The sequence below is a fragment of the Chelonia mydas genome, chromosome 10 (assembly GCF_015237465.2).
Source record: "Chelonia mydas isolate rCheMyd1 chromosome 10, rCheMyd1.pri.v2, whole genome shotgun sequence".
Classification (NCBI taxonomy): Eukaryota; Metazoa; Chordata; order Testudines; family Cheloniidae; genus Chelonia; species Chelonia mydas.
Window position 1 is genome coordinate 21,287,130 of NC_051250.2, and position 25,078 is coordinate 21,312,207.

The window sequence follows — 25,078 nt, forward strand, 5'->3', positions numbered from 1 at the left end:
TGAGGTTCTAGGTATTCTTAACCTGTAATTTTGGCCTCTCAGCTATTTAACAATATCTAAATTGACATTTAGATATTTTTAAAAATCAGCTTAATCAAGGATTCAGTTGCTATAGTTTTTAATTTTCAGTTTCAACTAGCCCCCTCAACAGAAGAATTTATCATATCAAGGTAAATGTAAACCCTAGAATCAAGATGATGGTATTTACATTCAAGTTGAATTAGAGTTGTATGCAAGCTACAAAATTATTCGGCTCCACACATGCAGATTGAAACTCCAGAATTTGAAATTCACAAAAAGCTGATATCTCTCAACCTGTAACAGCCTCCCTTCTGCACCCCTTAGCCCACCACACATAGGCATGACACCTTGGAGTTTCTAAGCACCAGTGTGTTATTTATTAAGTCCCCTCTACCAGGTCACCCATATAGCCTTGCACAGCAATGCACAAGTGGAAGTAAACTTCCCCCTTAGCCCACTCTCTGGGGAGGGAGAGGGCAAGATCTCACCATCCTGTATCCCTTGGCCTAGGCCAGCTTCCCTCCCCAATCCCCCCTCCTGACTAACTGTTCCCACCTGGTGGGCTGATTGCTCTCATCAGCCTCCTGCTGAATTAAGCCAATAAGCATCCATCCCACTAACTGAATCCACTGGGGGGGAATTAGCTAGTACCTTTATGAGCAGAGCACTAGAGTAGCTCTAGGCTCCTAGCACTCTGTTGCACACTTCCTCTTCCCCTTGCAGGGTGTCCAGATCTGGGATTTCAGTTCAGCATTCATGAATTGTAACAATATTACCAGTGAATTCATTACACACAGATATTTTATTCAAACCAAGATACTCACCTAAGTAAAATACACAGCATTATGATAGAGTTCCTGTAACAGGTTTAGAAGAGAATATACTATTTAATTGTATGTGAAATATATAAAAAATAAATGAATTGCTCAGCTTGCTACCTACAGCAATAGTGGGGTTAAGTTACAATATTATTTCCTGCTCAGTTTTACAATCCTGACCTCTGAGTTCCCATTGTACCTTGGTTAAAAAGAAGAACAAATGTATATTTCCCAGTATTTGTTTTGCAGATTATATATACAGCTGTACAAGAGCTTTTCATGCTTGCAATTTGTACTACAATTACAAAAGCCAAAATATATTGAGTGAAGCACATTTACTTTAAAACTTACTGTACCAAAATCAAGAGATTGACTCAACAGCAATACTGAGATCAATGCAGTTTAGGAAGGCTCTACTCATATAGCAAACCTCTCCTTTGAAGAGTTTTCACAGCTGTTTTGAATCTTCATGCCCCTTTGCAAGGAATGGTTTGCTCATAATTTGAGCAGGGGGTTGGACTAGATGACCTCCTGATGTCCCTTCCAACCCTGATATTCTATGATTCTATTCTATGATTCTATGATAATCATAAATAGCATTCCAGTTGTTGTTCGGCTATCATCATATAAACATCAATAATTGATTTTGTCTTGGAACACTCTTCTAACGTAAAGAAAAATTCCAAGATAAGAACTTAGAATTGTACAAATGTGATGTATTGGTAACACTAATCAATGCAATGGATAGGGTAATGTATATTTGGCTAAAAAGAAATACATGAAACAGTTGAATTTCTGTTAGCATTAAAATCTATTTATATAGAGAGATCAATTTTAAAAAGTCATTATTATTTATGCCCACAGGATGTCTCTGCTAGCAATGCATTTTAATGAAAAATCTGAAAGGCAAGCAATGGAAAACTATGTTATTTTATAAAAATATGAATGCAGAAAGAGGGCACCAGAGTAGACTAGTATAAAAATTCAAAACCTTGGTGTCTAATTATTTTAGAAAACCCACATTTATACCTGAAGTGAAATTATTTTTAAAAAAAGAAAACTTTGTTCCTACCTTAGTTCATCTTGCTTCTAAAGAAAGTCACACTTGGTAAGGAAACTGTGTTAGCTGTAAAACTTTGTCTCATTGCTGAGGGTCCCCTTTAAATACATTCACACACAGCTCCCCCTATGACAAACAGCCCACTGCAGAAGAACCATCAATCTTTACATAGATTTGCCTCTGGGCACGCCTGCTTCCTACCTTTTTTTCTCTCTATCCAGGTACTTATGTGGCCCTCATAGCTATGTTATCAAAAAAGAGGAATATTCCTGTGTGATTTCATGCATTATGTACAGGCTATCAGAGCACTCTCTTCAAGGGTCTGAGTCTGCCACCCTTATTCTTGTTGAGTAGTGTGACCCCATTCAAATCAACTGCACCACTTGCAGAGTAAGGCATTACTCAACGTGAGCAAGGGTGGCAAAAATCAGGCCCTGAAAGAATTCACATTTGTGTGAGTTGTAAAAAGATTTGAGAAAGAGGCTGCAGAGACTTTCCATTTCCTCATACTGACAGGAAAGGTTTAAACCTGCCATCCCCCACTGTCTGTTTTTATTAGACACAGTAAAAATAGTCAGTGCTGGAGGGTAGCAAAGAGACAGCAACAAGACGACATGAGACACGAGGGTACTTTAAAATGACAGAACACATTAATTGGTAGACTCTGGCAGCAGTTCATTCAAGGGTTTTAACAATTAATGCACATGACACTGGGCACGTCTTAAAATATAGGAAACTAAACAAAATTCCTAATAGTCTGTATGTGGCTCTATCATTAAGAAGGTTGAGAGGATGAGATATTTGTATTCCCTGTTTTATAAGAACAGCTTTTGACGGACCATTGGATTATTTTGTCCTTTAACGTTCCCAAACTCTCTGCTACAAAACAAAAAGCCAGCTGGGATTCTGAGTGTTGTAGTACTGCAAGATTTGTATGATCTGCTCAGAAGCCATGGTATCTGTATTACACTTGCTCCTCAAGGGCTAGCCATGCCAGGAGTTAGAATGGAGAAAACATGCCACTCTGTGTGGTCCACACTAGACTGCCTGCCCTAGCACAGTCAAGCGAGTACAGACCTTTCCTTACACGAGCAACTGGTGAAGAGTGTAAGGGGAATAACTAATGCCCATATGTGAGTTAGCAAAAGTGGATGGCTGCAATTATGCTCCATAGTTGGGTGCAGTAAATTACTTTCTATAACAACCCCCTTCCCCACTGCAAGAGCAAAACAGGGGCAGGGTAGTACCCAGAGGCATTCTTGAGGCACGTCTCCTTATGCTGCACCCTTAACTATGGGCCGCATGTTCCAATTACTGTCTAGCCCTAAATCCATAGAGCAATATGGGAAAGAGCAACATAAAAAAATAAATTTGAGGAAAGCATGAATAAGAGAAGCAATAAACTGGAACAGAATAAGAGAATGCAAGATTTGTCTTTCTTGACACAACCACCAGCAGGGCAATCTGTTTAAAAAGGAATTCTCCAGAGAAACATACAAAAATCAGAGCCATCGTGGCCATCGTTCTGCTTATCATTAAGACCCACATAACTGAGCAGAGTGAGAATAACAGTGTCACAGTAGATCTGCCTTAGTATAATACTTTGCATTTCTTTACTACCTGACACTCAAAGTATTTTACAACCATTGATGGCCTGATTCTGCTGCCCTCACTCATGTTGAACAGAACCACAGTGGACTAAGATGCTACTAAGATGTGCAGAAAGATGAAATAATCTGTCCCTAATTCATTCAGCCTCACAGCTAGAGTTGAATCTGTTTCCCAGCTCTCAAACCATTAGGCCATTTAGATCCTGTTTCTCAACCTTCATTGATTAGCTAGATTCCTTTCTGTAAGGAGATTGAGTTAATATAATTTGTACATAAAATAATAAACTTAAAACCTTTCACAAACCCATCCCCATAATACGAAGGAGGAGATATTACATTTCAATTTCCTGAATGAATGAATGATAATGATAAAGGATTTTTTTTAAGGCTGTAAAGAGCTTTGATGAATGCCGATAAATAATTTACTTGGCAAATTTAACAAAGAATAAATGTGGTGCTTAGCATACGGAAGGATTATCTCCTTTTTGTATGTTAAGATCGTTCACTGTGGCTCTCCTCCTATCCTGCATATTCCTTTTAAGGCTCTTAGTTTTTCCTTCTGTCTGTTTCTTTTTGCTAGGTAGTTGGACCTAACTTGCATATTCTCATCATAATCTCTGCCCAAGAGAACTTTGTGGCATTGTAGCTGAGAGTTAATGTTCATGAGAAGTGGGCATTTTCCTGTTTGATAGAATCATCCCCATGGAGAAAAACCTCACATCCTTCTGCATCTACACGCAAGACGTTAATTGCCACTGTTTCTCTTCTTTCATGTTACTGGCTTTGATTTCGTCTAGATCATTCACTTCATTCAACAAGCAGTAGCCTCCTGGGTACTAAATTACATACACAAAAACAATGCCAGATGGTGTCCATGGATCACTTCAAGACTAACTGAAACACTGACCACATAATTTTACAACGGTGTTTAATCAAACACTGAACTTCTGACATTTACATTCTCATTGCTCTTCTTCACATTGTCAGGGATAATGAATTTAACATTAGCACTGCACAACCAGTTTTAGCACTCAACTTAGAATACAGTTTAGTAATATTTTTACTCTTCATCTCAGTGTGATTTCTGGGTGGTGGGAGCTGAAACCTGCTTGCCTTACTAACGTGAGTAGTCTTCTTCAAACAGCTAAGCTTTAACACACATTAACTACATCTGCAATAGGTTCATTATCTGTTGACACCAGCCATCATCTTCCTTGGGAGTTACAGTCAATATGTATCCCCGACTATATGAGAGAGGAAACATGGCAGTCAGCCTGGCTTTATCTCAAGGGTTAGTGTTTATAACAAATTAATGTAGCCAGAAAGAAATCAGAAAACTTCTCAGCTTGGGGTTCAATCTATTCTTATCACACGTTGGTATGCAGTCCTAGCCACCCAAAAGCATTCTCCCATTAGTCAAAACTAAAGTCCTTCTTCTGAGCATCTGTGCAAGCAGCAGGGGAAGTCAAACTGGAAAATAACAAATTATTCACCAGGGACCAGGTACTGCTCCTAGACCCTGTTACAGGATAAGTGAAAATTATTTCCCTCTTGCAGTTGCAAGGAGTTGTAAAATTGCACTTTCCTGAGTTATCGCAGCTGTGCCCCAGGAGGAATACCTCCACTGCCTATCCTTCGTGAGACTTCCCACTAGAGGACAGAGGTGAAAAGCAGCTTTAGTTTCCACAAGGGCACTACCAGTGGAGCCTGGGACAGTGATGCTAAATAAATACATAAATCTCCTGGGGCTTTCCTAACCTCTGCTTGCAGATCCCTGCAGCTTCCCATCACAAATACCTCCACCACTGGATTTTCTGCCATTGGAGTCCCTGCACCTGAGGTTACACTGAACCTAGTCCTATGACTAGAGTACCTTTGTAAAATTCCTATATGCTTTACCTCAAAAGCTTCTTAGTTAAAGAGGGACTGTAAATAAGCACAATCAGATTGTTAGCCATGCTAAAAGGACCCTCCTCACTTATCCATTTAAAAAAAAAATCATGTGATACTAAATCCCCCTGATCACTTTTCCGGACGTGGAGTATCGTGTGCCACACAGGGGTAATGGCTTTTAGAAATGTTTTTGTTCACTTTAAGATCATAATTGTGACAAAGTAAGAAATAAAAGATTCAAGGCTTGTGTAAACCCTTCACACTGCCTACAGCTGGAGCATTATTTAAATAGCCTTCTACTCTATTCCTTAGCGATTATAACCACTTAGGAGTTTGATTATAATTTTCTTCTAGGGGCTCATTTTATAACTAGGGCCAATTTGATTCATTATCTCTCTGTCAGCATCAGGAGACTTGAAATCAGCTATCATTATAATCTCACTTCCATTTTAAAGATAAAGTGGAAAAAAAAAAGTCACCAGTGAGATCACTTTATGGATTGTCAATTCATGAACTTCATTAGAGACCGCATGCTGTTCCCACAAAGGCATTTGAACCCATAGAAAAAAATCCCTGCTGTGTCTGATGTTCAAAAACCTCATCTCCAGTGAGCTTTAGGGTTATTTTTCCCCTATTTTTCTTGATGACTCTCACACCTGCCATTGGAAAATTCAAGAAAATCTTTACAGAAATGGTCTTTTAAAAAGCAAAAGAAATAATATTCCTGAATGAGAAGTGAGGTAAAGCTAAATAAATATTGTATTGCAACCAGTTCTCTTTGATCTATTGTTTCAGAGTTAAATAAATCTGAATCAGAGGACACATGTGTGATAGTACGTGCATGTTTCTTCAGCTGAGGATGGAGTATGCTAATGTTAGAACCAAATGATTAGATTTAACACAAGAAAAAACCTTATCCTTGAACACTGAGCAAATTTTTAAAAAACCAAGGTTCACATCATAGTTTCTCTCCGTGTTTTGTCCCATTGCACATTCCAAGGCTTGTAAATGATAAATGTTATGTTTCTTCCATACATAGAGAACCACCACCATATACCGTCAGTGCAAATGACTTTTTTTTTCATGTTGCTTTTCCTTAATCAAAAATATCTTGATAAGAAATCAGTATGTCTTGCTCCTCTTTACAAATTGCCAGGGCTCTGAATACAAAATGGTTGCCTGGATGGTTCTTGGAAATATAAAGGAGCACAACAAACAAAAGCACCACCACAATTGTATGCCAACATTAATCACAGCAAGCCTTCCAGTTTCAGAACAAGACAGTAACTTAATGATTAGCTGGTTGGGCCTTGTTAGCAATATCATATGAATGTTTAAAGTCCACTTGAATACAAGCATGAAGAGCCTGATCCAGCAAGATGCTGTCACCTCTCGGTTCCCTTTGAAATTAGTGGGAATTAAAGGTAATCACTACTTCACAGGAGAGCCTCAGCGCCTTGCAGGATTGGGCCTGGAACACAGGCAAGAAAGCCTTAGCACCAGACAAATGTACTGTACCTACATAATAGATACCAACATACATAATATGTAACTGTCCTCTTGAGAGTGGGGAGAGCAGGTGGAAACATAGGGTTGATTAAGATAGGGCTAGGAGCCATCAAAACAAAATTTCAGGTCCTGAAAAAGACATTACCCTCTCTCTACAAGCTCCTTTTCCTGGGCCCTGCCTGGAGACTCCTTGACAGGTGGCAAAGCTCTTCTCCCACTCTCCTTCATCCAGACAAACTTTACCTTCCTGCTCACCCTAGTTCCTAACATACATGTCCTTGGATAAGAGCTTCGTCTTCCCTTCCCATCACACCAGACAGTCTCTTAATTTATCACTGCTATAGCAGGGCCATCTTAGAACACTAAGCCTATGTCCCCAAGATCCAAGGATTCCATCTTAACCTGCTCCAAGAACAAGGCATTTCAAAAGCTTTTTTGTGCTTCTGCCATTGAATGCCATTTTCAGCACAGTATTGCAGGCTTTAGAAACATGCAGCTACCAGAAGTTTGTAACCCAAATTCTGCCCTCCCACACTAATCCTACAATGGGTGTTAAATACAGGCATCTGAGGGAAGAACTTGCCCGCACTGGGAACTGTATTTGCTCTCTCACTTTTATCTGGGTCCCTGCCTCCCCCAGGTCTTCAGTGCTCTGCTTAGGGTGACCATATTTCCCAAAGGGAAAACAGGACTGAGCCACTTGCTCGCACACTCTCTCCCCCCTCCCCCCAAACCTCCCCAGTAATGCTGGGGTTGCTGATCACTGTAACCCTGGCTGCCCCCACAAGAGGCTGTCACTGGTACCCAGACTTCCCCGCAACTGATCAAGCTGGCAAGAGCAAAAGGGACAAATGCCCATTTTTGCCAAAAAATAGGGATGGCCAGGGAAGAGTTTAAAAAAGGGACTCTCCCAGCCAAAACAGTCACCCTAGTTCTGCTGACAATAGGCATCCTTGGCACTGAACTTGTACTTATAAAAAGCAGAATCAGGCACCATTAACAGCTCTCAGTGTAGTTTTTACAAATGAAATCAAAACGTTCTAGAGGACATCTGATGCTTATGAAGCTCTATTGAGCCAGGTGCCTAAGCAACTGACCTTTAAAAGAGAATTTCACATGGCTCGGCTGACCCGCTCCTTCCCACTTAGCTGCCCATGCCTGGCTCACAGTAACACTTCAAGGGAGTAACCAGGCCATTTTCAAGTCAGTATGCTTCCCGTAAGCAACTATAGTGGAAGTACATTAAGTTCCTGATATAGCTTTCGAAATAGGCACTTGGGGCCAGCCAAATGATGTTAATGGCAATGCTGCACTTAGATGGAGGGAAGCATGTTACACTTTGATTTAAAACTGGCTCAACCTTTGCAAAAAGAAAGTAAGACTTGGAAGTGGCTTTATGCCTCTTAGAGAGTCTGGTGAACTTAGTTGCTGTGTCAATGGGAGATAGGAGGAAAAAGATGGGAAAAGTCCAAACCATAGGTGGAAGTCCTGGTATCTAACCCAGAGATTTAAATAGAGTTTAAATTAATGTTCTTCCATTTTTTATTTTTCTGCTATAAATCACTCTTCATATTAGAAAAATATAGTTTTTTCCATAAATTGTTTTTTAACTTATAAGTAGTTTTCAAAATTGGACAGTATCTCTTATGTCCATGAAGACACCCGGTGGAATGTTATATAAAAACATGTCAGATGATTGCCAATATATGGATTAACAGACCAGAAACACATGCCCCAGTGTATCTTAATGCTCACAAAATGAACTGAATACTGTTTTGTAAATAAGCATAGGGAATTCATTTTACATTGATATACTGTAGAAATTATAGTATATTCTTGGTATGGTGAGGTAGGTATTTTGTAAATTCTCATTTTCAGAAGAGATTGGCACATGCTGCAAAATTTGGATGAAGATCCTTATTTGAAATTTCCCTGATAGGGACTGTCTGCAACATTCTGGTCCCAATCGGAATCTGAATTCTGAACACCTTAGAAGATCAGGGTTGCATGGATCCAAGGATTGGGCACCATCACTAGCTGCCAGTGGTACAAAAAAGGAGCATATGTTCCAAATGACGGAAGACTCCATACCATCATTTAGTATTAATAAACATGCATAAGAAAAAAGAAAAGGAGTACTTGTGGCACCTTAGAGACTAACCAATTTATTTGAGCATGAGCTTTCGTGAGCTACAGCTCACTTCATCGGATGCTCACGAAAGCTCATGCTCAAATAAATTGGTTAGTCTCTAAGGTGCCACAGGTACTCCTTTTCTTTTTGCGAATACAGACTAACACGGCTGTTACTCTGAAACATGCATAAGAAATGTGCCCTAATCCTCTTTATGGCTTACCCAGTATTTGTGACAAAAGTAATATTGAATTCTCTGATGGGTTAGCACTTGTAAACAGCAGGCAGTACTGTCAGGAAAATGACAGGTTTCAGAGTAACAGCCGTGTTAGTCTGTATTCGCAAAAAGAAAAGGAGTACTTGTGGTACCTTAGAGACTAACCAATTTATTTGAGCATGAGCTTTCGTGAGCTACAGTATGCATCCGATGAAGTGAGCTGTAGCTCACGAAAGCTCATGCTCAAATAAATTGGTTAGTCTCTAAGGTGCCACAAGTACTCCTTTTCTTTCTGTCAGGAAAATGAATTTCCATTCAGCAAATAAAATTAAAATCCAAGTGCAGCTCCACCCAGGTGTTTTCCTCAAGGCTCATACAGCTTGAAGCAATGAACAAGGAACCTCAAACTCACCACTTTGTCTGTTTTTCTAAAACAGTCTCAGAGTCTCAGTTTAAATTGATTGTGTCTGAACAGTTATAAACCTCTTTTAGCAGCAATCTCAGAGGTGTTTCAAAAGTAAGTTATCAAATGTGGAGTTATGCTAAAAAGCAGAACAGAGCTTAAAGGAAAGCATTATAATGGCATTAAGTTGCAAAAGAATAGCTACCCTGATGCTATGGGAACAAGATTAGGGCCTTGTGTTTGCTACACATTTTTCAGACATAATGGGCTTAGCCTTTAAGGGAAGGGTGCCAGCCATACAGCTTTGGCATCATGCATTTGGCATCCAAGCTGCAGAATAGCATTAGCATTAACTCCAGAGGAAGCCACTTGTTTGCTTTGATTCTGGCATGTAGGGAAATACACATTCACATTCTAGAGTGGTAGTGGTTTGGAGAGGCCTGGAAAAGCAAAACTAAACATGACCAGGGCCTTGATCTTTGCAACCTCTGCCTGGATTAACCCTGCCCTGAAACTGGGATGGTAAGGCAAGGTGCTCTTGCCAATGGCTGCGGGAAGCAGACTGACTGTAAGAGCCATCTCCACCACCAGCCAATTACAGCCATTCTACCATTCAGTCTCAGGGTCTTTTTGCTAGATGCTACTGTAAATAGCCTCATTGTGAACATGCTCACAAGAAAACCCAGGGTATTTAACAGACATATGCTAGCTGCTGCTCCATAGCGTCAAGATTATTAACAAAAGTGTGTCAGATGAACAGTTACTCATAAATGCCAGGGAGACACACAGATTAACCACACTATGGAACAGTAGGAAGTTGCAGCTTCTGCCCTCAGAGATAAAATTAATGTAAAAAACAGAGAGTTGCAAAGGCAGGGCAGACATTGCCCAACACCAGTTTGGCTCCCCAGATACTAGCATTGCTAGAGTCTTATTAAACTGACAGCTTAATTTGCAGTGTTTAAGTAAACAAGAAACTGGCAGTACACCATGGCTTTTACTGATGAACTCGTCTCCTGCTATTCTATATGTTCCAGGAAGGACAACACAGGAGGATCTCCTATTCAGCAAGTCAAATCCACACATTAAATCCTGTTACCACAATTTTGAGGATAAGGATTAGCTAGTTGGACCCAGAAATTTGGTGAGGTCAAGGATGTCATGTTTAGGCCGTCCTTGAACACCTCATTTTTATAATCATATGGATGAACTTCTGTAGTGAAGCACAGTTGGAGAGTTCCAATCATATCAGTGGAGTGCCCAATATTTTCAAAGCTATCTGGCATCCCAGAGGATGCAGGAAAGGGAAACAGAACTGACAATGACAATTTATTAGAGAATTCAACATATGGACAAAAATTTAAGGTTTAGTTTGCTATCCGATTCCAGCCTGGGATTATTCCAGTTGATAAATTGTACAGCATGGCCAAAAAAAGTTCAGAAATATTTGTTCAAATGTTAATGAATTAGTTTTGACTGTGCTCGCTCCCCATTTGTATCAACTTTCCACTAATATTCTATCCAAGTGGTAAGAATAGTTACCCAATTCAATTAATTTGTAAGGAAGTACTGCAGAATATTTAGAGAAAGTTTATTTCAAATTTAGAATCACAAATATACAAACCAATAAATATACCTATTGGTCCCAAATCACCTGAAACTGATGACCTTCTGGATGTGCTGCATGAATAATTTATTCGGTTGGGTTTTGGGGGAAGGATGAGGGTATGTTCATGGATAAGATGGAGGCGAGTGCCCTTTCTGGGTGTTTTAAAATTTATTTACTGGCTGAGGTAAATTGTCTCCATTTGATTATGCTTGCTGGCATAGTTAATTTAATATATAGTAGTATTTAATGCTGCTGGATGATTATTGCTATTATAAGTTTAATTATTGTTAGGGAGTTCCCAGCATCTGTATAGACATTACATTTTCATTAAATATAAACAAACAAACTCTTAGAAGCAGGCTATCCAATCAGGGGATAGAAATATGCCATGGGACCCATGTGTCTAATCAATCTGGCTCCAAATTTCACATATTTAATATTAAACTCAGAGTGAAAAAGAGCAGGAATTATTCACAGCAATTACTTGGATAATATCAAATAACTTGTAAATGTAAGAAAATGATAAAAGCCACCCCCTCAGGAGATGGCTTGCACTGCCATCAGCAGGAAAGTTCCTGAAGGAGTGACCCAGGAGCCAGTAGAGAGGCAATGGGCCTCTATGCGCTTGCCCCAGACTTTTGTGGACAATCCAATATTTGTGGTATTTCCTTATGGCTCTCAAGACATCCAGTTTGGGAGATCTGGACGCCCCCCTGTTGCCCATTTCAATGAGATGATCCCACAGGAACTCAGTTTGTTGGATCTCACAAAGTTCCCAACTCCTTCCACAAAAAGGATGATTTGTCTCTAAGAAAGTTACTGAGTTTAGTGCTCAAGAAAGTGAGGGACTAATAGCACCAGCTGAATCTAGACACAGTGTTAGAGTTGCTCTGAAAACTTCTTCCTGATGTTATGCAAACAATACCATACTATGAGGTTGTTATACCAACTTCTTGATCTGCATTTAATACTTGACGCCTGTTTTAGGAACCACTCAAGGTGGTTCAGCAACATATACAAATGGGGATTAGGATGAAAGACCAATGCTTTTATTTAAGTTCGTGACCTAAAGAAGAATTTGAATTGAGGTCTCCAGAGGTGAAAGGCTTATGAATCATGAATCATAGAATATCAGGGTTGGAAGGGACCTCAGGAGGACATCTAGTCCAACCCCCTGCTCAAAGCAGGACCAGCCCCCAACTAAATCATCCCAGCCAGGGCTTTGTCAAGCCTGACCTTAAAAATATCTAAGGAAGGAGATTCCACCACCTCCCTAGGTAATGCATTCCAGTGTTTCATCACTCTCCTAGTGAAAAAGTTTTTCCTAATATCCAACCTAAACCTCCCCCGCTGCAACTTGAGACCATTACGCCTTGTTCTGTCATCTGCTACCACTGAGAACAGTCTAAATCCATCCTCTTTGGAACCCCCTTTCAGGTAGTTGAAAGCAGCTATCAAATCCCCCCTCATTCTTCTCTTCCGCAGACTAAACAATCCCAGTTCCCTCAACCCCTCCTCATAAGTCATGTGCTCCAGCCCCCTAATCATTTTTGTTGCCCTCCGCTGGACTCTTTCCAATTTTTCCACATCCTTCTTGTAGTGTGGGGCTCAAAACTGGACAGAGTACTCCAGATGAGGCCTCACCAATGTCGAATAGAGGGGAACGATCACGTCCCTTGATCTGCTGGCAATGCCCCTACCTATACATCCCAAAATGCCATTGGCCTTCTTGGCAACAAGGGCACACTGTTGACTCATATCCAGCTTCTCGTCCACTGTAACCCCTAGGTCCTTTTCCGCAGAAAACATGCATTACATGTACATGCATTAAATGTAACACATTGTTTGGCCCTCTAAGATTCTTAAATATCTTAGGCTGTCTATTATGAATGATTTTTGTCGTGTGATTTTCAGCTGACCATAAGGTACATATCCAGGTACAGTTTGTCCCCATGCATTATTGTCTATCAAATGGAGCAGTTGATTCAGTTAAAAAAAATCTGATTTAAGAAAAATCTGATGTAAGGGCTATTTAAAAGGAAGCTGAACAAATTGCTAGTTTCCCTTAGTAAACTTTGAATTAGAACCTTTAGCAGTGTTGGCCACAAGGACAGCATAGTCTCCCAATACACTTTATCTTTATAGAATTCTTACCTGTTGAAGTCTTTCTACCAATTACTTTAGCATGGAAATTTATAAAGGGTTTGGGACTTGTTCTAACAAAAAGATCTGGAGTACTATTGCAATTAGAAAATGTGCTGAACTTGCCTCATTGATGTTATTGATAAGAAAAGTCCTGGGAGGCTTGGCTTATACCCACAGGTGACTACTATAATATGTGACAGACCCAGACCAGTGGGGTACAGGAGTCGGGTCCTGTTGGTATCCAGGAGGTTAGCGGGCTTCTGCCCGCCCACTACTAAAGGACCTCCCCCCACCCTAACGGGAGGATCCACAAGTCCAGGATTCCAAATAAGTGCAGGGGACAACTAAGGAGATAACAGGAATGGGAGTGAGGTCACAGGGCTAAACAAAGGGAACTTGATGGGGACACCGAGCACAGAACCCCAGACACTGCCCACTGCTCCTCGAAGGTATCCAGGGAGCCAGTGGACGCCGCCCAGAGGAACTCTGCCCGGATGCGTGAAAGGACCAAGGAACGGAAATAGGCCCCACAGTTGCAGGAAACCCCATCAGCCAACCTCCTCTCCCTGGTTTTGTAGATGGTCATTTTGGCCAGGGCTAGGAGGAGGTTGACAAGGAGGTCCCGCGACTTTGTGGGGCCATGGATAGGGAGTGCATAGATGAACAGGTGAGGGGGAAAGTGCAACCAAAACCATACAAAATCCAGGTACACGTGCACCAGGGTCTCCCTCATGCTGCAAAAGGGGCAGGTGTCCGGGAAGGGAGTGAACCACGCCAAGTACATGCCCGTGCTCATGGCTCCATGAAGGAGCCGCCAGCAAATGTCCCCTCTACTGGAGTCTGGTAGAAGGCAAATATACTGGCCACTGAATGAATAGTTTTCTGTTCCCTGAGTGACCAGAGCAGGGGCTGCCCTAGAGCAATCAGGAACCTGCTAGAACCAAATAAGACAGGAAAGCTAATCAAAACACCTGGAGCCCATTAAGAACTTTCTAGAATCAATTATGGCAGGCAAGCTAATCAGGACAGCTGGTTTAAAAAGGACCTCCCATCATTTAGTGGTGGGGGGTGAGGGGAGGGCGTAAGGAGCTAGGAGTGAGAGGACATGCTGCTGAAGGACTGAGGAGTACAAGTGTTATCAGACACCAGGAGGAAGGTCCTGTGGTGAGGATAAAGAAGGTGCTGGGAGGAGGCCATGGGGAAGTAGCCCAGGCAGTTGGGAGGAGGCCATGGGGAGGAGCTGTCATGCAGCTGTTCCAGGAGGCACTCTCGACAGCTGCAATCCACAGGGCCCTGGGCTGGAACCCAGAGTAGAGGCGGGCCCAGGTTCCCCCCGCAAGCCTCCCAACTCCAGATCAGACACAGGAGGAGTTGACCTGGACTGGGGGTTCAACCAGAAGGAGGTCTCTGGGCTGTTCCGCGACCTATATGGTGGATCAGCAGAGACTGCAGGGGTTGTTCTTCTCTTTTTCCCCATGCTGGCCAGTGATGAGGTTATCTGAGTGAACAGCAGATTTGAGCCATGAAAGTGGCCAAACTGAGGGCTGCCGTGAATCTCTGAGGCAAGCATATCTGCCAATAAGCGCAGGACCCACCAGGATAGAGGAGGAACTTTGTCACAACTGGTGTCAACGGTGGGATTTGGTGTGCACAGCTCAGCGGAAGAAGGAGGGTGTTATTAGAAAAAAAAAAGGAGCAGGTTTTTTTTTCCCCACCACAATGGAAGACGTAGTGTGGGCACTGATACAAGCCACAGCTGCCCCGCAGGAGGCTACCCGTGTCCAGGCAGCCGCCCAACAGGAGGCTGTACGGCTGCAACACGAGACTAATCGCTTGTTGATGGACCAGGCCACTCAAGACAGTGCTATGTTGTGGGAACTGGTAAACCAAGTGAAGGCCCTTACAGAGATGAACCGTGGCCATGATGGGAAGTGGATCATACGGGCCAGCAATTGCCTGCAGAAAATGACAGGGGAGGATGACATAGAGGCATACCTCCTAGCCTTTGAGGGGACAGCCCTTCGGGAGGCGTGGACTTGAGATTAGTGGTCTGGCATCCTTGCCCCATTCCTGTGTGGGGAGGCCCAGAAGACCTACTATGAACTGTCTGAAGAGGCTGCGGGGTAACGACCGCAGTGCGGGCCCAGCAGTATCACGAGTGGAGGTATCAGGAAAACAAAACCCCGCAGTCCCAACTGTATGACCTCATCCATCTCACAAGAAAGTGGTTGCAAACTGAGTCCCAGAGTCCAGAAGAGATGCTAGACATTCTGGTCATCAACCGATACATGAGGGGACTACCGCCAGACCTTCGTGCCTGGGTAAGCCAGAACGAACCCTCTACTTACGACGAGGTTGTCGCGCTGGTAGAAAGGAGAAGGACGGCGACGGAGCTGATCTGACCAGTTAAGGAAGAGGCACCACAGGTTAAACTAGCAGCACCAAGCCCTAGAACTTGGATGACTGGGCCACCAGGAGGGCCCAGGTGGAAAAAGAGAGGGGATGAAGGCCCACCAGAGGTCACAAAGAGTCGGAGCATGGAAGGGGAAGAGGAATGTGATGTTAGACTGCCCAAACCAAGAGACCAGGGAATGCCTAGGGCCCCATACAGATGTTACACCTGCGGGGAGTGGGGACACATAGCTGCACAGTCCCCCAATGCTGAGGAATTATGCCGTGTAACCTGGGGAACTGGGCAGACCCATGCTCCCTAATCCACCTTGTGGGGGTCTCACTAACCCCACATATGTACACCAGACCAGTGAAACTAAATGGCGTAGAGACCACGGCACTGGTTGATTCAGGGAGTGCTATCACACTTATCCCAAGGAAGCTCGTGAAGTGTAGTCAGCTGCTGCAGGTTAAACGTACAGGGATAACATGCGTCCATGGGACAGTTTGTTACTACCCCACCATCCCAGTAAAAATCGAGATCCAAGGGAACACTACTGAGGTAGCAGCAGATGTAGTCCCTAAAGTCCCATACCCAGTGCTCATAGGGAGGGACTTCCCAGGATTTGGAGACTTACTGCCAGTAGGGAGATTGGAGAAAGAGTGGAACCCTGAAATTAGTGAGGCATCTACAGTAGATTGTCAACCCCCAATCTTCTCGGAAATATCCCCAGATTTGTTCTCCTCTCCCAGACAGGGCAGAAAGACGAAAAGGGAAAGAAGGACAGCTAATGCCTTGGGAACCCAAATACTGACCTAAAGCCAGAGGGTCACTCTCCTAGGTAGGTGGACCTGAGCAGCTGGAGGAAGAAGCACCGAGTCTGACCCCCCGACCCCAATGCCTCTGAACCAGTAGAGGCAACAGAGACTGGCCCCCTAGATGTCGGGCAGATTAGCCCCGGGAGAGGAAGTTTTGGAATGGACCAGGCTGAAGACCCAAGGTATGACAACATTAGGAATGAGGTGACCGAAATAGATGGGGTCCCCGTGGAAGGAAAAACCCAGGGACCAGGACCCTACTTCATAATGAAGAAGATCTCTTGTACCGGGTTGCACCAGTACAGGGGCAGAAGTTACAACAGATTCTAGTACCTCAAAAACACCAGAAAGCTGCATTAAGTCTGGCCCATAGTCATCTTTTTGGGAGGCATTTGGGGGTAGAAAAGACCCTGGCACAAGTCCTACAACAATTCTTCTGGCCCGGAGTACATGAAGTGTGGAGGTACTATGCGCCCTGCTGAGACTGTCAGCTGCACAGTCCTCATCCCCACTTGAGAGCACCTTTGGTACCCCTATCCATCATAGAGGTCCTGTTTCAGCGAATAGCCATGGACCTAGTGGGACGCCTAGAGAAGACTACCCAGGGCCACCAATATATACTTGTTGTTCTGGACTATGCTACACGGTGTCCAGAAGCTGTCCCCTTGCGGAACACAGCCTCTAAAACAATAGCCAAAGAGCTAGTGGGGATCTTTGCCCAAGTGGGGCTACCAAAGGAGATACTGACGGACCAAGGAACCCCATTTATGTCAAAACTAATGAGGGACCTATGTGACCTACGCCACATACATACCCTGAGGACTTCAGTCTATCATCCACAGACCGATGGGCTGGTAGAAAAGTTCAAATGAACCCTGAAGGCTACGATAAGGAAGACGGGAAGGATTGGGATACCCTATTACCATACCTTATGTTTCCCATCCAGGAGGTACCTCAGGCCTCAACTGGGTTTTCTCCCTTTCAGCTATTATATGGGCACCACCCCCATGGCATCTTGGACATAGCCAAGGAAATTTGAGAGGAGGAGCCCAATGAGGGGAAGAATGTAACTGAGCATGTGTTACAAATGAGGGACTGGATAGTGCGGATCACTCCCATTGTGCGGGAACACCTAGAGAAGGTGCAAAAGGCCCAACGAGCTCAGTACAATCGCCAAGCCAAAGTTCGGTAGTTCTAGCCCGGAGACTGAGTAATGGTGTTGGTACCCACAGAGAGTAAACTTTTGGCCCAGTGGCAAGGACCCTACGAAATAGTTGAACCCGTAGGGGAGGTAAATCACAAGGTACGACAACCAGGATGTCGGAAACAAGAGCAAATATATCATGTCAACTTTCTGAAATCCTGGCATGCACAGCTGTCTGAAAAGACCTACCCCAGGAAAACAAACCCTCTGAACAGGTGAGGATGTCTCCCGATTTAATGCCAGACCAGAAGAATGAGGTGTCTGAGATGATCTTGAGATGATGAGATGACCGGAACCAATATGTGTTCTCAACAAAACTGGGTCGAACAACTGAGACATATCACCACATCATCACGAACCTTGGGGCCAGAGTAACAATGAGGCCCTACCGGGTGCCAGTGGCCAAAAGGGAGGAAATAAAAGAGGAAGTAAAAAAAATGCTGGAGTTTGGGATCGTTGAAGAATCCTAGTCAGTGGTCCAGCCCAGTCGTGTTACTGCCCAAACCTGATGGCACCACAAGGCTTTGCAATGACTTCCGGCGACTAAACGAGGTATCCCAGTTCAACACATACCCCACACCTCGCATAGATGAACTAGTGGACCGTCTGGGCAATGCCTGGTACTTGACTACCCTAGACTTGACAAAGGGGTACTGGCAGATTCCCCTTGCCAAAGATGCAAAGGAAAAGATTATGTTCTCTACACCAGAGGGTCTTTTCCAATATACTGACCTCCCTTTTGGGCTACATGGGGCCCCAGCTACCTTCCAGCACCTCATGGACAAGCTATTATGCCCCCCATAATCATTATGCTGCTGCCTACCTAGACAATGTGGTCATTCATACCCCAGACTGGGAAACCCTCCTAGAGAAGGTGGAGGCAGTCCTCAATACCTTCAGGCGAGCTGGCCTTTCAGCAAACCCTGCCAAGTGCGCCATAGGGTTTACAGAGGCCAAATATCTTGGCTACATTGTGGGAAAAGGTCTGGTAAAATCCCAACTGAATAAGTGAGAAGCCATCCAAAAGTGGTCTCATCCAAGTCGCAAGAAACAAGTCTGGGCATTCCTACGTGTGGTGGGGTATTACCGATGATTTATCCCCCACTTTGCCACAAGGGCAAGCCCTCTGACAGACCTCGTGAAGGCCCGTGGACCTGATCTGGTAAGATGGTCTGACACAGCAGAGAAAGCGTTCACAGACCTATGGACTGCCCTCTGCAGTAATCCCATACTGATAGCCCCAGATTTCACCAAGGAATTTATTCTGCAGACGGATGCATCGGAAGTAGGGTTGGGGGCCGTCCTATCACAGATGGTCGGGGAGGAGGAACACCCAACTCTCTACCTCAGTAGAAAACTCCTTCCGAGGGAACAAAAATATGCAGTGGTGGAGAGAGAGTGCTTTGCTGTAAAATGGGTCATGGAAACATTGCACTACTACCTGCTCGGGCGCAGATTTGTCCTCGTGACCAACCATGCCCCTCTTCAATGGATGCAGCGGAACAAGGAGAAGAAAGCAAGGGTGACCAGGTGGTTCTTATCCCTCCAACCTTTCCAGTTCCGTGTGAAACACAGAGCAGGGAGCCATCACAGCAATGCTGATGGCTTGTCACGTGTGCACTGTCTGGCGTCCCAAGCTGCCTAACCCCTTGGTGTTGAGCAGGGGGAGGGATATGTGACAGACCCAGACCAGTGGGGTACAGGAGTCTGGTAGAAGACAAATATACTGGCCACCGGATGAATAGTTTTCTGTTCCCTGAGAGATCAGTGCTCTAGGGCAGCCCCTGCTATCAGGAACCTGCTAGAACCAATTAAGACAGGAAAGCTAATCAAAACACCTGGAGCCAATTAAAAACATTCTAGAATCAATTATGGCAGGAAGGCTAATCAGGACACCTGGTTTAAAAAGGACCTCCCATCAGTTAGTAGCGGGGGGAGGGGGTGTAAGGAGCTGGGAGTGAGAGGACATGCTGCTGGAGGACTGAGGAGTACAAGTGTTATCAGACACCAGGAGGAAGGTCCTGTGGTGAGGATAAAGAACGTGTTGGAAGGAGGCCATGGGGAAGTAGCCCAGGGAGTTGTAGCCATCATGCAGCTGTTCTGGGAGGCACTCTAGACAACTGCAGTCCACAGGGCCCTGGGCTGGAACCCAGAGTAGAGGGCAGGCCCGGGTTCCCCCCAAACCTCCCAACTCCTGATCAGACACAGGAGGAGTTGACCTGGACTGGGGATTCCACCAGAGGGGAGGTCTCTGGGCTGTTCCCTGACCTACATCGTGGATCAGCAGAGACTGTGGCGGTTGTTCTTCTCTTTTTCCCCATGCTGGCCAGTGATGAGTTTATCTGAGTGAATGGCAGATTTGAGCCATGAAAGTGGCCAAACTGAGGGCTGCCGTCAATCTGAGGCAAGCAAATCCGCCAATAAGCGCAGGACCCACCAAGGTCTATCACAAATAGAATAATTTAAGAGAGGTTAAAAAGCCAATATCGTCAGTGAAAACAAGGAAAGGCTGACACATGATTAAAAGTTGGCATTGGTGTTTTAATAGTAGTCAAGAATTTATTAAACCTGCAACTTCAATCAATACAGACAGCTGGGCAGCAGCTGAACAGGTTTAAAAATAGATTGATATGAAAAGTTTTATTAATCAGGGCAAGAATCCAATAACTAGCATTTTGCATTTTCAGAGCATCATACAAACATTAGTGGACCCCATCAATTTAAAAATGTATTGTTTACCAATTATAGCCATGACTGTACTAAGATTTAAGCATGAGTCAAATCAATAGCACTGTTCACAAGCATAAGGCTTTGCAGGATCAGAACCTATTGTACTCAGTAAGACCCAAGATTAGGATTAATGTAAATGAAACATTAGAAAAAATAAGATGTCTATATTTTTCCTTGTGCATATTTTATGCACATAACAGCACTTTGTGTACAGTCATTTCATTGTTTTCCCTATGTAGTCAGTTCTCCCTGTTTGTGTGGGTTTTTCATATAGCTATTATTTCTATTCCAGCAGGAGACCTACAGACCCCAACCAAGAGCAGAGCTCCATTGTGCAAGGCATTGTACATCCACAAAGTAAGAGGGAGTCCCCTTCCCCAAAGATCTTGAAATTTAAACAAACAAGAGAGACAAAGGGTGGGAGCTGGGATGTGACTAGCAGACTAGCAGGGGAACCCTCAGGGTCAGTTGTCACTTGAAAATCGCTTTCTTTTTTAAAAAAACTGGTTAGATATCAGATTGCAAGAATTAAAAGAGACAATGACAATCTTCTGAGGAATTACTGACTCCATTTGCAGTTGGTAAACCTGATGCAGAGATAACTAATTTACATAAGAACGGCCATACTGGGTAAAACCAAAGGTCCACCTAGCCCAGTATCCTGTCTTCCAACAGTGGTCAATGCCAGGTGCCCCAGAGGGAATGAACAGAACAGGTAACCATCAAGTGATCCATCCCTTGTCACCCATTCCCAGCTTCTCGCAAACAGAGGCTGTGGACACCATCCCTGCCCATCTTGGCTAAAAGCCATTGATGGACTTATCTTCCATGAACTTATCTAGTTCTTTTTTGAACCCTGTTATAGTCTTAGCCTTCACAACATCCTCTGGTAAGGAGTTCCACAAGTTGACTGTGCATTGTGTGAAAAAATACTTTGTTTTGTTTGTTTTAAACCTGCTGCCTATTATTTCATTTGGTGACCCCCTAGTTCTTGTGTTACAAGGAGGAAATAACTCTTCCTTATTTACTTTCTCCACACCAATCATGATTTTATAGACCTCTATCATATCCCCCCTTAGTAGTCTTTTCCAAGCTGAAAAGTCCCAATCTTATTAATCTCTCCTCATACCCTTAATCATTTTTGTTACCCTTTCTGAACCTTTTCCCAATTCCAATCTATCTTTTTTGAGATGGGGCGACTACATCTGCACACAGTATTCAAGATATGGGCATACCATGGATTTATATAGAGGCAATATGATATTTTCTGTCTTATTACCTATCCCTTTCTTAATGATTCCCAACACTGTTACCTTTTTTGACTGCCACTGCACATTGAGTGAATGTTTTCAGAGAACTATCCACAATGATGCCAAGATCTTTCTTGAATGATAACCACTAATTTAGATGCCATCATTTTATGTGTATAGTTGGGATCATGTTTTCCACTGTGCATTACTTTGCATTTATCAACACTGAATTTTATCTGCCATTTTGTTGCCCAGTCACCCAGTTTTATGTGATCCCTTGTAGCTCTTCGCAGTCTGCTGTGGACTTACCTATCTTGAGTAGTTTTGTATCATCTGCAAATTTTGCCACCTCACTGTTTACCCCTTTTTCCAGATCATTTATGAATATGTTGAATAGGACAGGTCCCAGTACAGACCCCTGGGGGACACCACAATTTACCTCTCTCCATTCTGAGAACGGACCATTTATTCCTACTCTGTGTTTCCTATCTTTTAACCAGTTACCAATTCATGAGAGGACCTTCTCTCTTATCCCATAATTGCTTATTTTGCTTACAAGCCTTTGGTGAATTCTAGTAGATTGGTGAGGCATGATTTCGCTTTACAAAAACCATGCTAACTCTTCCCCAAAAAATTATGTTCATTTATGTGTCTGACAATTTTGCTCTTTACTATAGTTTCAATCAGTTTGCTCAGTAATGAAGTCAGGCTTACCGACCCATAATTACTGGGATCACCTCTGGAGCCTTTTTTAAAAATTGGCATCACATTAGCTATTCTCTAGTCATTTAGTACAGAAGCTGACTGAAATGACAGGTTACAAACCAGTTAGTAGTTCTGCCATTTCACATTTGAGTTCCTTCAGAACCATCTACCATCTGGTCCTGGTGACTTATTACTATTTAATCAATCAGTTATTTCCAAAACCTCCTCTAGTGACACCTCAATCTGGGACAGTTCCTCAGATCTGTTACCTAAAAAGAATGGCTCAGGTTTGGGAATCTCCCTCGCATCCTCTGCCGTGAAGACCAATGCAAAGAATTCATTTAGTTTGTCCGCAATGTCCTTATCCTTGAGTGTTTTTAGGATCTGATGTACTTAAATTTTTTCCTATTACTTTGAGTCTTTGGCTAATTCTTACTTTGTTCTTCAAGTTCTTTTTTGGCCTTCCTAATTATGTTTTTACACTTCATTTGCCAGAGTTTATGCTCCTTTCTCTTTTCCTCACTAGGATTTAGCTTCCACTTTTTAAAGGATGCCTTTTTGCCTCTCGCTGCTTCTTTTACTTTGTTTAGCCATGGTGGCACTTTTTTGGTCCTCTCACTATGTTTTTTAATTGGGGATATACATTTAAGTTGAGCATCTACTATGCTGTCTTCAAAAAGTTTCCATGCAGCTTGCAGGGATCTAACTTTTGGCACTGTACCTTTGTTCTTGTTGAAAGTTCCAGTGGCTCCAGGGAAGACAAACATTACAAAAGCTCTGGAGGCTGGTGAAAACCGCTTGTGTCACATTTCCAGGAAGCCAATCCACAGCTTAGAGAGAAGCTCATTTATCTTCATCTCCACCTACCAAAGATTCAGTCAATAATCAGTCATTAGCACTGTGTATGTGTGTACAGAAAAACTGCTAAAAAATATAAACACCAACCTCTGCATTTCTTTGCTCTTGTTTTACTCTTAAAGCAAAAGATTTTCCTCAAAGAAAAACTGTCATCATGGAAATACTTTCTCATCTAACTCTTAATTTTAGATTAAATGCATTGTGTTTTCCTCAAGGACCTCAAGAAGGTATGTGCAGCTATACCTGCTGAATACCTTGGGGATAAATGAGCTATTAGCAATTACAAGAATGATTTGCCAATGGTGAATTCATATTTAATTAAAAGAAAAGACGACATTTCATTTGCTCTGTAGGATAAAGGCAAAATACAATTTGATCCAAGTATTCTTTAATGTTGGAAATTAATGTAGTGCTTTTAACTACACAGTAAGTCATATTCCATTGTCATCTTCCCTTTCAGAAAGTTTTGTTTAAGATTCTTTGAAGGTGTCTATCTATTTGAACAGGACTCAGGGCCATGCAACCTGTGGTTAGAAATCTTGGAAGCATTACAGCCCAGGCAGGCAGTGTCCCCAAGAGTCCTCTGGGAGCATGGCCCTCAGGGTGTCACATGCCATTCCCAAATGGAACTAACTTTAGTGGCAAGTGCAGAGAGGGGGCTAGGCATAGCCCTACCTATCTCCTCCCCTCTGGGGAGTCTAATGCCTACATTGATTCAAAATGTCCATGTGCTCAGGGCTGCACAAGATTGTTTGTACCCAGTTCCTGCAAAAGGAATAGCTGTTCACCCACTGAGGAGCCAAGCACAAGCAAGTCCTCATTCTCTTTAACTCCAAGATTTTTTCAGACTAATATTGGCATTTAATAGAGAAAATTGTACACCATATTCCTCACCATCATGTCTGCAAATGAGACAGGTCTATTTCTTGGTTATACTGCACTTTGCCATCTGTGGGGAACACTGGAACTAACACACCAGTTCAGACCAATGATCCAGTCTCCCTCTAGTCCCTTACAAGTGTCCAACAGAGGGCAGTACCAAATACTTCACAGGAAAGTGCAGGAAACCCTCATAATGAACATTTATGGAATCACATGCCTGTGGGTGAAGTGAAACCTCACAACGAGTGGAAAGGAAGGATGTTCCAGCAGTTAGGGCATTAGCCAGGGACTTAGGAAACTTGGATTTGATACCCTGCTCTGCCACACACTTTCTGTATTACTATGGGCAGACCACTTAGTCCCTCTATACCTCTGATGCATAAATGGGATAACATTTCTCTACCTCACAGGAGTGTTATGAGAAGTAATACATTAAAGATGGTGATGTACAATAGTACCATATAAGAATCTTAGATTCTGGGTAAAGCTGGGTAAAGCCCTTCAACATGTGTTATACTCCTTATACATGTTTAATCCCATTTTACATAGCTCCTATTAGTCTTCTAGTTTTGACAGGTGGCTTTCGTATCTCTGTTAGAATTTACATGCCTTAGTGTGATATTTTGTGATATCTGTCATTAAGGAAGTTGGTACTGCCAAAAAAAAAGTCACCTTCTCCTCGTATTCGAAGATCTGGTATAGCTGATGTCTCTAAAATAGAAAGGCAGATTTGGAAGCACTGGGTGCTTTAAAATTTTACTTTAATTATCTGGAAGCTGTCACAGTTCAGGGTGAGCTGGACCTCTCACCCCCTCACTCTGTG